Source organism: Siphateles boraxobius, unplaced genomic scaffold (assembly GCF_051911475.1).
Source record: "Siphateles boraxobius isolate OS27281-9 unplaced genomic scaffold, OSU_SipBor_1 1, whole genome shotgun sequence".
In the NCBI taxonomy this organism is placed as follows: Eukaryota; Metazoa; Chordata; class Actinopteri; order Cypriniformes; family Leuciscidae; genus Siphateles; species Siphateles boraxobius.
The window spans coordinates 25,603,834-25,620,629 of record NW_027508699.1 but is presented as its reverse complement, the minus strand read 5'-3'; the positions used below and the strand labels follow the sequence as shown (position 1 = coordinate 25,620,629).

Genomic DNA, 16,796 nt, shown 5'->3' with positions numbered 1-16,796 from the left:
CGTGACACTGAAGACTGGAGTAATGACGCTGAAAATTCAGCTTTGCCATCACAAGAATAAATGACATTTTCAAATATTATACTAGAAATAAGTTATTTTTAATGTTAATAATATTGTTTTTACTGTATTTTTGATTAAATCAATGTAGCTTTGGTGAGCATAAGATGCTTCGTTCAAAAACTTACAGACCACAGACTTTTAGTGTAAGTGTTGTATTTAGGTTTAGTTTACTCTGCACTTGCTCCTGAAAATTATTAGGCAAATGCAATGGAGTATCATTACATAAGCATGTTACAAAAGGAGCACTTTACTATTTCTAAAAGTATAAAGCCCTGATCCATGTTTTACACATTTGTGAACAGGATTAAAACATCACAACAACAGACTTAAAGCTAAAATATCAAGGGAATGTTGGCATCTCAGAGTAATTTACTTGATGTGGCTTGCCTCACTGATAAAGGATAGCTCTCATTTTAAGGACAGCATTGTTGACTAGTGTTTGGGCAATGGATAAATCTGTCAGCACATAAGGACATTTTACACAGTGTCAGCCCGGCTGTCGGGGTAAATAAATCAAGTTCCAGATAAGTGTGACTGATCAGTAAATTACAACAGGCCAGGTGGAATCTGTTTTTCATCTGTGTTGTAGTTGATGTCTTCAAACTGGATGTATCTAAAACTTCATGGATTTGTGAGTAAACTGAGGTAAACTTTCAAAGATGCGATGTTGGGACTTATCCAGAACGACAACAGAGCATCATACATGATCGTCTGATACGGTCACAAACACTAAAGCCTAAATAAAGATCGTTTACCGTTTCATTGTTGATAATAGGCTGAATGAGTGAATAAGGCATAATTGTACCATAACAGTCCCACAGTTCTTGGTAGTAAAAGGAACACCTGTTTTCTCAAAGCATTGAAGGATACCATTCAACATATCGTTTCTTCATCCTTTTTAAGTCATCAACTGAAATTGATTTAAACTTAAAGTGGTTGATATTTGCATTTAAATATGCTGTGTAGAGCTGCATAGGTGTAAAATGACTAATAAATTCAGCAGCACTTCATAAGAAGGGGAATGTTCGTTGTGACTGCACATAGCACAACCTCATATAGAAAGACATCTCAGCGTCACTCCTTAGACAAGGGTTCCACATAACACTTAATCTACCAAAAGTATGTAAAGCCCTCAAGCTCTGACTGATCACCCCAGACAGCTTTTGATTTGATGTGTCTTTAAAAAAATAAGATAAGATAAAATCGCAACATGAGAAACCATCTGCTATTACAGGCACACGCAGACTATGATATATATGTGCACTTGTCATATGTGAAGCTACTGACTAAACATGTGATACAAAAATGCAAATATTGGTTGATCAATAGATCGACAGATAGATAAGGAACGAGACAGAAAAAAAGGAGAGAAATAGAATCTGGACGAGGGCCAGGTATGTGTCGGTCTGCGCCTGAGGAGCAGTAATTTCATTGATGAGACAGATGCCCCTCTTGTTTTCAAGCTTGACTACATCATCTTGCTGATAACTGCCCTCAAGTGCATTCTCTGAGACATCCCTCTGTCAGCAGATCAACCCAAGCTTCTCCCTCACTGAAACACACTGGCTCTGTGAACAATTAAAGTTTTACCGAGATCTTTGCATTAAATGGCTTGAGGAAGAACATTTAAAGCTAGCTCAGAACGGGACAGATTATGCAGAGTCTTGTGGTTTAAAGCATTATATAACACCCAGAATCATCGAGTTCAGTAGATATGAAAAGTTATTTTCGTCCAATCAAGTATTTTGGCACAGCTTAAGTATTTGCATCTATTTGACTATATCTAAATAATTCTTTTTTTAAATCCTTTTGATTCAGTAATTATGTTAACTGTGAAAACAAAAAGTTAAAATGTACGAGACGGGTTTAATAAATAGGCTGGATAATAAATATATAAACCTGATTATTGTGTATTTAAAACATAATTAGTTTATTTGTATTATTACATAATTCATTTTTTTCTTGTTTCATATGCATCACTGACAATCACATTAAAGGGATAGTTCACCCAAAAATGAAAATTCTGTCATCATTTATTCACCCTCAAGATGTTCCAAACCTGTAAGAGTTTATTTCTTTTGTTGAACAATGTTGGTAACAAGACAGTTGATGGTATTGACTTCCATAGTATTTATTTGTTCTTACCATGGAAGTCTGGTTACCAAAATTCTTCAAAATATCTTCTTTTGTGTTAAACTGAAGAAAGAAACTTTGGAACAGGTTTGGAACAACTTGAGGGCGAGTAAATGATGACAGTTCAGATGAAACTCAAATGGATGAAAATACAAAGGCCTATACATATTTTTTAGTGTGTAAATATTCCTACAAATTAATTCAATCATTTACCCAACAGGCATAAAACAAGGACAGACAAATATTTTTTTTTTAAATAATTGCAAGCAAAAGTTGTGTTTGTTGCACTGTATTACAGTACAACTAATCCTGACAGACGTCTTCGTCTAAAATTCATTTCTTGCCATAAACCCGACAACAAACAAAGAAATAATTACAGCACATCAGATGGAGCCCAATAAAAAAAAATCCCATTATTTTTATTATTTACTAGATTTATGATGAAATGTATCACATGGAAATAAAATGCAGCGAGATTGTGCGAGTCATGTGCTTATTGTTGCGCTTCTTTTGCATCATGATCAATCTGCATTGAAAGTTTTATAAGAACGCTTTATGCATTGACAAGCCTCATTATGTAATACTGTTATTCAATTGGCAGGATCCACATTTAGTATTTTTTTTCCCACACTCACCTTCTGGTGATATATTAGGTTTTACAGTTTCAAGGTATTATCTTGTCTACATTTTTTATAAATATTATTTTAAAACACTTCAAGTAGCATTCGGTATTTCCTCAGAGGATCCCCTAAAAGAGAGAAGATTTAGTATTTTTCCTCTGACAAGTATCTACATGTTGAAAGTACCAATCCTGGTTCCCTCATATAATCTGATCCTTATCTAGTTGTTCACATACTCCTTTTTGACAGCTCCCTCGCTTCACAAAACAAACCCACACTAGGTATCTACACTCTAACTTTAGCTTCGAGCTCTTATTGTTTCATACAAGGCCATAGGTAACAAAGATGAGGAGAACATGGTCCCGTTGAAGATGTCCCGTTTAAAGCATGATCATGGGTCTTTACTGAAACATATTTACAGACATAGTGGCTTCAGATTACTTGGCTGGGTTCACCAGTTTCTTCTTGTCTCTGAAGAGCAAGAGGCTTTGTGGGCTTTATATAAAGAGGAAAGACTAATGAAAGGTTGAAAGGCCTCCAGCCACACTCAATCAATGACAGAACTCCCATGTCAAAGATATATATAAAGCTAACCTGAAGATATTAATATACACATAATGTACACTGCCATTCAAAAGTTTTTTTTTAAAGAAATTCATTAATCCCTGATTTTCTTTTTACCACTCATTTATAAACAAGCACTTTCTATTTTTATATCATGTGAACTTATCCTCGACACTATTCCTTATAAAAAACAATCGGATTGCTTTGATATCGCTACTTAGATCCAACTTTCCGAATCTCGGCAACTAGCCTTTAGCCCGCTAGCATTTCACGTGTGGCCTCGCGCCTATCGACCCTATCATTTTACACCCGTTTCACTGAAAGGATACGATATTGATTATACAGGATTAATGATATTGGTAGTATCACTACTAATTTACTGTTCATCTGTTATAATGGCGAACATATCGGATGTGTGTCTAACGTTACCTCTGAGTGCAGGTGAGGACACATTCGAGCTGTTTTCGGTACGATTGGAGCTGGAGTCGGTGGAGAAGCAGATCCGTGTTCTGCTGGTGAAGCAAGCCGAGCTGCGAGATCGGCGGTCAGCGCTTGAAACATCACACGCCGATGCTCACAAGTCAGTGGTTAGTAACTTTTTGACTCCGACTTCGTCTACTCCGTGCGTTTCTCTGCCCAGGAGGATGCGATCATCTCTGCCTTCACTCACTCCGGCACCGAGGCAACACCATGGACCCTGGGTGATCCCACAGCGGAAGACACGAGCCAGGACCAGACCAAGGACTTCCCCGCCCCTCCCGGTCTTCGAGATCTCCACCCCGAACCGCTTCTCCCCTCTTCGCGAGCCGGAACGTGACGCCGCCGTGATCATCGGCACTTCCATGGTCCGTCATGTCCGTGCTACCTCAGGTAAGCGTAAGGTGCGAACTCACTGCTTTCCTGGTGCTCGTGTTCTTGATGTCGCTGCACAGATTCCCGAGATCCTGAACGGTGACGAGTGCGTCGGAGCTGTGGTGCTGCACGCGGGAACGAACGACATCAGGCTGCGGCAGACGGAGGTTCTGAAGAAGGACTACAGAAGCCTGATCGAGACGGTTCGCAGCACATCGCCTGAAGCAACGAACATCGTGTCTGGACCGCTTCCCACGTACCGACTAGGACAAGAAAGGTTCAGTAGATTATTTGCTCTAAATGAATGGTTAATGTCATGGTGTAATGAACAGAAACTGCTCTTTGTAAATAATTGGAATCTGTTCTGGGAGCGACCTAGGCTCTACCGTGCTGATGGCCTGCACCCCAGCAGAATCGGAGCGGCTGTTCTGTCGGACAACATCTCCAAGACGTTACACACCATATGACTAGTAAGTCAAAGTCCAAATCACAGTCTTTGCTGTCCCAACTTAATTGATATAAGTAGTGTAGAACATTATATAGACACTGTGTCTATTCCTCGCTTAGTGAGGCCAAACAATAAATCTAGTGTAGGATCTAGCAAAAATCTTATTGTAATTAAACCAGAAAATCTAAATATCAGTGAACAAAAACTATTTCTAAAGCTAGGTCTTCTAAACATTAGATCGCTCACACCTAAGGCGATCATTGTAAATGAAATGGTCACAGATAATAGTTTCGATGTACTTTGCCTTACTGAAACCTGGCTTAAACCAAATGATTATTTCGGTCTAAATGAGTCTACTCCACCAGGATACTGTTATAAGCATGAGCCCCGTCTGATCGGTCGTGGCGGCGGTGTTGCAACAATCTGTAGAGATATTCTTAATGTTACTCAGAAAACAGGTCATAGGTTTAATTCGTTTGAAGTACTTGTGCTAAATGTTACGCTCTTAGATGTAAGAAACAAATCCATATTATCTCTAGCCTTGGCTACCCTATATAGACCTCCAGGGCCCTATGCTGACTTCCTAAGAGAGTTTGCATACTTTCTCTCAGATCTATTGGTCAATGTCGATAAAGCAATAATTGTTGGAGACTTTAACATACACGTAGATAATACAAATGATGCGTTAGGGGCTGCGTTTACAGATTTATTAAACTCCTTTGGGGTCACGCAAAACGTCAGTGGTCCCACTCATCGTCTAAATCATACACTAGATTTAATTATATCATATGGAACCAATCCAACTGATATAAATATTATACCGCAAAGTGACGATCTCACTGATCATTACATGGTATCTTGCGTAATACGTACTGCTGAAATTTGTCGCCACGTTATCGACCAGGCAGAACAATCCTTCCAACCACTATAGATAGATTCTCAAATAGCTTACCTGATCTATCTCAGCTGCGCAGTGCACCCAAACAAACAGATGAACTAGAGGAAATGACTAGCAGTTTGAGCACCATGTTCTCTAGTACACTAGATATTGTTGCACCAATTAGATTAAAAAAGGTTAGAGAGAAATCTAAAGCACCATGGTACAACAGTGCTACGCATGCAATCAAGATAGAAACTCGTAACTTAGAGCGTAAATGGAAACAAACTAATTTAGAGGTCTTTAGAATCGCGTGGAAAGACAGTATGTCACGTTATAAAAAGGCTCTAAAAGCAGCCAGGGCTGAGCATCTCCGCAAACTAATAGAAAATAACCAAAATAATCCAAGGTTTTTATTCAACACCGTGGCTAGACTAACAAATAAACAAACATCACCAGAGCAAAATATTCCGTTACAATATAGTAGTAATGATTTTATGAATTACTTCAATGAGAAAATAGAAAGCATCCGAAACACAATTGTAAATATACAATCCTCTATGATGTCTTATGATTCAGCCTCAATTATGGCCCCTCTAGAACAACTACACCGCTTTACAACTATAGGACAGGAAGAGCTAAATAAACTTATCATTGCATCTAAACCAACAACATGTTTATTAGATCCAATACCCACTAAACTACTGAAAGAAGTGTTACCTGAACTGAATCAGTTCGAATGCATTAACATTATGAACATCAGCTATGCTAATTATTTCCCATCTGCCTTTCTGCTGTTATCTCGGGACGCTAGTCCCGAGGTAAATAGCGTTCGTCAGCTCCAGTTTGTATCCAGTCTCTCACGGAGACTTCAGATGCCCCAACGCCTGTGAAGAGACGACTCGACGCCTGTGAAGAGACGACTCAAAGCCGGCGATATGTTATGCCATAAATTAATACATGATTAACTAACTGTATTTTTCTATGTACATTTCCGAAATGCACTTTCTTTAAAGCTGCTTTGAGACAATGTGTATTGTGAAAAGCGCTATACAAATAAATTTGAATTGAATTGAATTGAAAGAAATTCATACTTTTATTCTGCAAGGAATGCATTAAATTGATCAAAAGTCTATTTCAAACAAATGCTATTCTTCAAAGAATTTCAAAGAATCCTTCCACAAAAATAGTACGCAGCACAACTGTTTAATAATCAGTATACTAGAATGATTTCATGTGTCATTGAAGATTGTAATGGCTGCTGAAAATTCAGCTTTTCCACCACAGGAATAAATTACATCTAAAAAAATAATAAAATAGTAAACAGTTATTTTAAATTGCAATAATGTTTCACAATACAACTGTAATTATTACTGTATTTTTGACCCAAGAATTCAGCTTTGGTGAGCATTAGAGACTTCAAAAATATATATATATAAAAAAAATCTTACTGACCCTAAACATGAAAATATGCAAAAGTAAAAAGGAATAAAAAAAATCTTCTTTTCACTTATCTTTTATAAAATAAAGCTTTCATATAGCTTCAGAAGACTTGAAATACATCATTTAAATGAGTTTAATGGTACTTTTTTCCATCTGCTTTTGTTGAATAAAAACTAGCAACTTGGGCATTCTGCTAAACTACTTATTTTGCTTTCTACAGAACTAGAACAACAAACCAGGTTTCAAGCTGAGTAGATGATGACAAAACTATCCCTCTTTAAACAGAAATGTGGACACACAAAATAGATGATCTGTGTATTCAACCTCTCTCATGGACGGAAATGACTTATTGATGATTTCAATGGGAGAAGTGTATAAACTGACATAATGGTACACTGAAGCAATCAACTTTATCCTTGTTTTTGCAGATGCCGTGATAAAAGTCGAGCGATCAGAGAAAGTAAAAGAACAATGATGTGGATGTGGTTTTATCTCTTCTTGTTCTCAATGGAAGTGGCAGATGAGCCAAACCTGTCCTGCAAGAGGAAAGCCTCAAGAGAGCCGTTTGATGTTCTCTCAATAAGCCAGTTCTCCCTTTTGTCCCGATCTCTTTCTTCTCTTTCTCTGTCACTCCTCTCTCTTGTTCATACACATCCACCCCCCCCCCCCCCCCCTTACTCCACACACGCACTTCATTATACACACACACACACACACACACAAATGTTTGTTAGTTCTTGAACATTTATCCCAGAGAACAAGCATTTCCAGGCTGGGACATGCAAAAACATTTTGCACATGAACTACATGTCAGTCCTGTTTACCTGTCGCCATGTCTCACCTCATCACGCAGGAGCACTGGAGTTGACATGCAGGAAGTAAACAGAATACCTGAGCTCCAGAATATAATAATCCATCTCAAACCTGCTCCAAACCACTACGAATGAGGCTGCAGGCAATTGAAATGATTTTTAGAGTAATGTTTTTTTTTAAAGGTGGATGGATGGCAGACATTTTGCCCAGCCTGTTCATCTCTGATGAAATTATACATCCATGTGCCATAATCACAGTGGAAACATGAATAGCTGTTTGAAACCTCTTCTTTGTACCCGCCAACAAAAGCCATTGTCCGCCACAAAGCCTGCTCTCCTGACAGAGAGATCTGGTGAAAGCAAAAAGGCAGCCATATCAAATATGCTGTTAACTCTGCGCATGTCAAGCCGAGGTCACTGGAGCCAACGTTACCTGTGTAAATCACCGCACAATGGCTCGCAATCCCAGTATTCAACAGGTGACATAAAGGACCTTTGGGAAGTATAGTTTCCACTGGTCCTATTCTGCAACAAAAGGTTTCTTAAACATCACTGCCTGAGGACAAATCATACGACACTCTGAAACAGGAAATCTCTAAATCGCCCATTGTCCGACACCACATCAAAATCCTCCGTGCACACAGGCAGGCTGGGGGAGGGCCAAGCTGCTGTCTTCTTTGACAGAGGATATAGAAGGACTTTAAAGAGCACATCTAATATATAAATATCCTCGCACTTGAACGAATGACAGCCGGTGCATTTTGAATCGCCATCATCCTTTTGTGCCACCAGTGTTTTGCTATGGTACAAACATAGCCATGAGGGTTTTCAGCATACTTTAGTATTTATTTTTTCAGTTATCTGTTTAATTTTAGTTTAGTCATGTTGTTATGTGCTTTAGTCATTTTTATATTTTTTTATATATTTTTTTAATATATATATATATATATATATATATATATATTAGCTACTACTCAGTTTTAATTTATTTGATTTTAATACTTCAACCTGATACTTTTTTTCAGTTCTAATTTCATTAAAGTTCTTGAATGTAAGTGTTTCTTTAAATATTTATATTTTATTTTACTTTAGTTTTTTTGTAAATTTTTTAGTTAACAATAACGTGGTATTCAGAATGATGCTTTTTTTTTAGCAGTCAATACAAATCTACTGTACGCTAAAATGATACATGATAAAAGCCCAATAGTGTTGGTTTAACACATATGTTAAATAAACCTTCTGTGAGTGTGAGAATGTGACTTAGTCAAATTTATTTCCCCTGAGGCTTCACACAACAGACATGTAAACATTTTAAAACTGCCATTAAAAGAGACAAGAAAGGAAAAAAGGGAATTTGCATTTGTCTTTGGTTTTAAAGAAGAGTGGAAAAATATTTTATATTTTTTAATATTTTAACAATACTGGGTAGAAAAAAAAATACTAACACTGCAGATGAATGATTGAGTTCATGAAATGTGCCTAATTTGCTTTACTGTACTGGAAAGAGAGAGAGAAAACCTCTTTGCCATGGGAAAACAAAGAACATGTCTGTGGTCTAACATCCTGGTAGATGAAGACACACTAGCATTTTCATATTCAGAACGGTTTCAATATTTACACTGGAGAGTTAATAGGAAGAGCGATAAGGTTTATTTGCATTCTTGGGATGTTTACATTCACAGTAAAGAGACATGTTACACGGGCCACAAAAAAGGGAAAGAGAATGACATGCCTTTATTTCCCGACATAAAGTCAACTGTGACATAAATGAGACAGGGATTGCACTAACCTGTCATGGTGTTTGTTTTCTCTCCCCTGGATGTACTTTAAAACCTATAGTGAGTCAAATCATTACTCGTCCTCCTCTTTTGTAAAGCTGATAACTGTCTGCAATTAAAAGGACATTTTAGCATTGTGAATGGCACAGACAAAGTTCTTAAATCCTAAAATGTGTGGTTAATTAAGAGAAAATATAAAGGTGGCAGTCAGTTACAGAATACGGTGGATTTGGCGGATTTAAAACCAGTCTTTCAAAACCCTGTTTGCACAGGTGAGTCACGGCCGCCTCGGGCCATCATACTCAACCTGTTCTTTATAAGATAGAGTGGATGATAGAAAGAAGAGAAAGAAAGAGGGTAAAAAGGAGCATAATAACATTTCAGCCTGCTGCTACTGTTCTATGTATAGATTGCATTCATATGCAAAACAATCTTAAATCTCATCTGAGGTTGGACAAGATCATTCAAATTAAGCAGGCTGTGGAAGGGGAAACAGCCCGTAAAAATGCCCAAGATAAAATACAAAATCTTACTATTCAAAAATATTATAAAATATCTTGCTATTTCACACTAAAAATGTTCATCTTCTGCCCTCTAGTGGATTTGGATATGTATTGCTAACAACAGAAGTACAGGACAAACCAACAAAGCCATGGAATGCCTATTCACTACATTTTAAATCAGAGGACAGACACACTCTGAAAGTGGACAGGTCAGATATTAATGTTCAGCACCATGGCAGACATGTATCACAAGTAACAATGGTCTGCCCAGCAGAAGTGATGGACGAGTGCAGAGTCAACAATCTCCTGCTCTCTCACTATATTGACTGTAAGGATCAGGGCTCTGCTGTCAGAGATAACACAGAGCACAAGAAAACAAGCCTCTGTCCTTATCTTACAACTGGGTCTCTCTCTCTCTCTCTCTCTCTCTCTCTCTCTCTCTCTCTCTCTCTCTCTCTCTCTCTCTCTCTCTCTCTCTCTCTCTCTCTCTCTCTCTCATTAAGATTAGAAGTGGTTGAATGGTGTGCTAGGCAAAAAAGAAAAGGAAAAGAAAGTAATGACTAAAAACCAAGTAATGAATATTGGACATGTTTATAAAATAAAATCTAAATCTTGCATTCAATTCATTATTAACCACGCAGAACTCTTCAAAATGAAAGGGATGGTTCACCCAAAGATGAACATTCAGTCTTTTTTAACTCATGTTAAACTGCAACTCTCATGTTGTTCCAAACCTGTCTTTTTACCAAGAAGGGGAAGATTTTCAGTAAATAAGGCCTTCAAATTTCAGTCTGTTTATTGTACAAATCGTATAGCATAGCTTCAGAACACTTGGCATATGTGGAGCTAAACTACAAAACATACACTACCGTTCAAACGTTTGTTATCAGTAAGGGTCAGTTTTTTTCTTCTTAAGATGTCACTTACGTTTCCCAAAGCTGCATTCAATTTAAAATAAAGTATAACAGCAGTATTGTAAAACATTTTCTATACATATATAAATATATATACCCTATTTTAATACATTGTAAAATGTAATTTATTCCTGTGATGCCAAAGCCGTTACTCCAACATCGTCATACATTTTCTAATGATTATTTGATGAATAAAAGTTCAAAAGTACAGCATTTATTTGAAACAGAAATCCTTTATAACATTTTAATTCTCTTTTTGTCACTTTTGACCAATTTAATGCATCCTTGCTGAAGAAGAGTATTAATTTCTTTTTAGCTGTAATGTAGTACAGTTTTGTGGTACTTTTAGGGCTTCAGAGCGCCTGGTCACTCTCTGTTTTCATTTCATTGAGAAGGCCAGCAGGAAGATCCTTCAGGACTCCCACAATTTTTATTAATGAATTTTCCATGCTCTTTTCTTTAAAGAAAAAAATAAAATAAAATTCATTCATTAAAATTAATTCAGACTGATTTGTGAACCGTTTGACTGAATCTTTGGGAAAAAACAAAAACAAATCAGAATAACATCCCTGACAAATACAACATCACTATGCAAGCAAGTTTTAGACGAGCAATATTTCGAAATATTTAAATATCTATGAAATATTTTAGACCTGAGCATACAAACATTTTTCAGGCTGTTTTTGTTACACATAAAAAAAGAAGTTCATACAGGGAAGGAACAACAAAATTGTTTTGGTGGATGAATCATTCCTTTATATCTCTAAACTAAGAAAACCCCAAACTGAACTATTTACTTCATAGAGTCCTTTTTATGTGATCTCAAACTCCTTTTGTTTACAGTGTCCTAATCTCACCAAGAACATCTCACAATATTGGTGTAGTGTTACTAACAGTAGTTTCCTCACACCAAATCCAACGACGCACTGTCTGTGTTTGTTTGAGAACAAGTGTAACGTTTGCTAAGTGTTGTAAAAATCCCCTAATTAGAGGCTCTTCCCATTAAACACGCTGAAGTCCAGACACAGAATTATGACATAGTTTAACGCACAGTTAGTGGTATTATTATGCTATTAGCGGAGCAAATCCTCACTAAGGCAAGGTAATTGTGCGACGAGCTGTGACTACAGTAGAAGCACTGTTCTTGAAAGAGTGAGAAAACCAAACAAAGCCATTATCAGACCATAAGCTTTTAAACGGCCTCAGAAAACAAATGCTTTAACATCTTTCTGTATACAAACTGCACAAACAGCTTCGCAATCATTTGTACAATTCTGAGCCATTGAAAACAGTTTAAAGTGAAGCAATATTGATGTTCTGAGTGGCACTACAGGCTCTCGTGAGGCCACGCTCAGAACTGTCGTTCACCTGCCTCTCAGATAGACAGATACTGTAAGGGACACAGAAATAGCAGACCCTCACATCCCCCCCCCCAGCCCCCCGATGTGCAGACAAAGGGCCAGTGTTTGCCCCCTGGGCAGACGGAAGATAAAAGGTAAGGTGATGAGCGGGGCAGATGAAACGGCGGGAGTCAAAGGCTTCTCTTGTGCGAGTGCTGTGTGGAGTGGGTGGCGGAGGGGCTGCTGGGGGTCTAAAGTTTCAACTGCTCGTGCCCATGTGGGAGGCTAGATATAGTCGGATTGCGATATTTACAATATCACTGCAAAAAACATGTTTAATGAGCTTAGAACTAACCAATAGTCAAACAACTATTTTAATCAGTCAATGGGGTCTAATCAGTCTAATTTTAGTCAATGGGATCCCATCCAAATTTTGGTAACCCATAATCTTCGAAATATCTTTTTTTGTGTTCAGCAGAAGAAAGAAATTCATACAGGTTTGGAACAACTTGAGGGCGAGTAAATGATGCCAGAATTTTAATTTTTGGGTGAACCATCCCTTTAAATTGTCTGACTCCCTGATCAGTGCCCTGACTACTCAACTAGAGAGCTAATTCTCAATTGTTCTCAATCGCGCCAATTGTTAACCAGTTGCTTATAACTTGCTATATCTGTTATAAACATGAGCCACGTCTGATTGGTTGTGGTGGCGGTGTTGCAACGATCTATAGAAATATTCTTTTCTTGCACAAACAGTGAGGCTTTCTGGGATAGTCCTAAAATGGTTCAGGTCATACTTGGTAGGGAGAGGTTATTATGTGAGTATTGGAGATCATAAGTCTGAGTGGACACCCATGACATGGAGAGTCCCTCAAGGCTCAATTCTTGCGCCACTCCTATTCAACCTGTACATGCTGCCAATGAGCCAAATAATGAGAAATAACCAAATCGCTTACCACAGCTATGCAGACGATACACAGCTCTACTTAGCCCTATCGCCTAATGATTACAGCCCCATTAACTCTCTGTTCCAATGCATTGATGAAGTAAACAATTGGATGTGCCAAAACTTTCTTCAGTTAAACAAAGACAAAAAGTCATTGCGTTTGGAAACAAAGATGAAGTTCTCAAGGTGAACCCATACCTTCAGTCTAGGGGTCAAACAACTAAAAATCAAGTCACGAATCTTGGTGTGACTCTACAGTCAGACCTTAGTTTCAGTAGTCATGTCAAAGCAATAACTAAATCAGCATACTATCACCTGAAAAATATTGCAAAAATTTGATGCTTTGTTTCCAGTCAAGACTTAGAGAAACTTGTGCATGCTTTCATCACCAGCAGGGTGGATTATTGTAATGGACTCCTCACTGGCCTTCCCAAAAAGACCATAAGACAGTTGCAGCTCATACAGAACGCTGCTGCTAGGATTCTGAGCAGAACCAGAAAATATGAACACATCACACCAGTCCTCAGGTCTTTACACTGGCTGCCAGTTACATTTAGGATTGATTTTAAAGTATTATTACTGGTATATAAATCATTCAATGCCCTAGGACCTCAATACATTGCAGATATGCTCACTGAATATACTCCCAACAGATCACTCAGATCACTAGGATCACATCAGCTAGAAATACCAAGGGTTCACTCTAAGCATGGCGTGTCTGCTTTCAGCTACTATGCCAGCCGCAGCTGGAACCAGCTTCCAGAAGAGATCAGATGTGCTCCTACAGTAATCAAATTCAAATCCAGACTCAAAAGACATCTGTTTAACTGTGCATTTACTGAATGAGCACTGTACCACTGTTCATCTGATTGTTTGTACTGTATTTTATTTTATGTTTTAATTATTCTGATTTCTTTTGATTATTTCTGTATTTTATATTTTATTCTAAACTGTTTTAATTATTCTGATTGCTTTTGATTATTTTAATTTCTTCTATGTAAAGCACTTTGAATTACCATTGTGTATGAAATGTGCTATATAAATAAACTTGCCTTGACTTTTCTTAAAATTGTTAAAACAGGACACAGGTAAAATTCATTCAAGTGTTTGTGCTAAATGTTACACTTTCAGATATAAGAAAATAATCCCTACTATCTCGCTTTGGCTACCGTGTATAGTCCTCCAGGGCCCTATGCTGATTTCCTAAAAGAGTTTGCAGATTTTCTCTCAGACCTATTGGTCAACGTTGAAAAACGTTGATTGTCGGAGATTTTAACATTCATGTAGATAACATAAATGATGAATTAGGGGTTGCGTTTACAGATTTACTAAACTCATTTGGGGTCAAGCAAAATGTCACTAGACCCACTCATCATACACTAGATTTAATTATATTGCATGGAACCAATCGTACTGATATAGATATTCTACCGCAAAGTGGTGATGTCACTGATCACTACCTTGTAATGTGCAAACTGTGTACTGCTGATATTTGTCATATCGTGCCACGTTATTGACCAGGTAGAACAATTCTTCCAACCACTATAGATAAGATTCACAAATCACCTGCCTGATCTGTCTCAGCTGCTCAGTGTACCTAAACACACTACTTGAGGAAATGACAAGCAGTATAAGCACCATTTTCTCTGATGTGTGCAACAGTTTCTAATGTACCAGATTAAAAAAGTTTAGATAGAAAAGTACTGCACCATGGTACAACAGTATTACTCACGCTATCAAGAGTGAAACTAGAGCAATCTAGAACGCAAATGGAAGCAAACTCATTTAGTAGCCTACAACATATCAGTGTACCTCAAAATGTGTTTTCTATAGCTTTTAATCATTTTTAATGTACATTTTGTGAAATCACTAACTCAAAGAACAAAAAATCTGTGTGTAAGACATTTTCACTCTACTTTTTAGTGAAAATGCATGTGAATGTGTGTGAAGTTTCAGACATTGTGCTAAAAATAATTAACCAAATAGGACAAAGTCAGATATAAATGACGAAACCCTAAAAAAAAGTTATAGCTCAGATGTAGAAAACTAATTTTGGAAAATTAACTTAGCCTTAAATATAGCCTATGTAAAATATAAAGTCATTCATGTTTTTTTTTTTCTAGCTGTGTTTTCACAATTAGTCCCATGTCATCTTTGGTAGCATATTTGATTGCATTTCGAGTTAAAGGGCTCTATTTTTTAAGGAAGCACATACAAAAGACCTGAACCGGAAGCGATGCATCCAGTTTCTTGCGCATGAGCCGCTTTGTGCACCTCTACAAAAATACTGCTTCATAACTTACCTCTACTTATAAAAAATAAAGATAGATTGAAATGTGTATAGTCATTAATTATTATAAAAATTAGTTAAAGTAATCTATATAGAATAATATAGTAGAAGTAGCCTTACTGACACATTCACAAGCTTTTACTGAAAGAAATCAATGCAGGTCAAGCAACTCAGGTTGTTTTATGTGACATGTTGATATGTTAAAACACTTCTAAAAACGTTATGTAAAAAACGTTCTGGTTAAGTAAATTGTTTAATTTAAATGCAGCAGGAAGGGCCGATGCAACACGCGGACAGCCTTATTGGCCATTACACTAGGCTAGTTTTAGAGATAAATGTGCAAACTATGGCTAAATAGGCCTACTACTAACTAACTACTAGACTAGAGTCGTGTTTACATGTTACTCAAACAGAGATGACAAAACCTTATTCACAGCTGCGCCATTTAAAAAAATGTTAACAGGAATGTAAGCGAGTATGACATAGACATACATATCTACAGTGGGTTCCACTGTTAAATGTGTTTTTTGGATTGTTCTGCTGACGAAACAATGCAAAAATATTTATCTTATATATATATTCATATTTTCAGGCTTATTTATCCTGCTAATGTGACGTGAAACCAAAACGATTCAGCATATTGCTAAAAAGATTGAGTTTACCTTTTCCTAAGGAGAAGCTTCTCTTCAACAGTGGTTAGTGCCCTCACGTGGTCGCTACGTCATACTACACGACACCTGCAAGCAGCTTGGGGATTTGAAAAGGTCTCATATAGTCCTACTGTATTGTATTGAACAACTATTGGGAATAAATCTTTATTTTAAAATAAAATAGGCAAACCATTATGGCAAGCCGTTTTAACTTTTATTCATTTCCAGGATATGAATTGTTGATATCAACAATTCAATTTTTGATATCAACAATTACATTTTTGATATCAACAATTACATTTTTGATATCAACAATTTAATTATTGATATCAACAATTTAATTCTTGATATCAACAATTAGATTCTTGATATCAACAATTGAATTCTTGATATCTGTAATTGTATTTTCACTAGTGAAATGTCACCATAGGCTGCCATTCAAAATTAATTGTTGATATCAACAATTGATTTCTTACTAGTAGAAATATAATTTTTCATATCAATAATTACATTGTTACTAGTAAGAATGTGAATTCCTGATATCAAGAATTCAATTGTCACTAGTT

At 37.0% G+C, this 16,796-nt stretch overlaps 1 long non-coding RNA gene across 3 annotated transcripts in view; it reads right to left on the bottom strand.

Annotated features, from left to right (window-relative positions):
- The window catches only part of LOC143739188 (uncharacterized), a 47,500-nt gene extending 31,188 nt beyond the window's left edge, over positions 1 to 16,312 (bottom strand). Inside the window, exons 1-4 of one of the 3 annotated variants that reach the window (XR_013204145.1) lie at positions 16,243 to 16,312; positions 9,599 to 9,696; positions 8,243 to 8,334; positions 7,171 to 8,159 (exon numbers count right to left, since the gene is read on the bottom strand). This is a non-coding gene — a long non-coding RNA (uncharacterized LOC143739188). Of the gene's footprint in view, positions 1 to 7,170; positions 8,160 to 8,242; positions 8,335 to 9,598; positions 9,697 to 16,242 lie in introns of those variants that run through there. The other 2 variants (XR_013204146.1, XR_013204144.1) reach the window with 2 other exon arrangements.
- Positions 16,313 to 16,796: the final 484 nt, after the last annotated feature.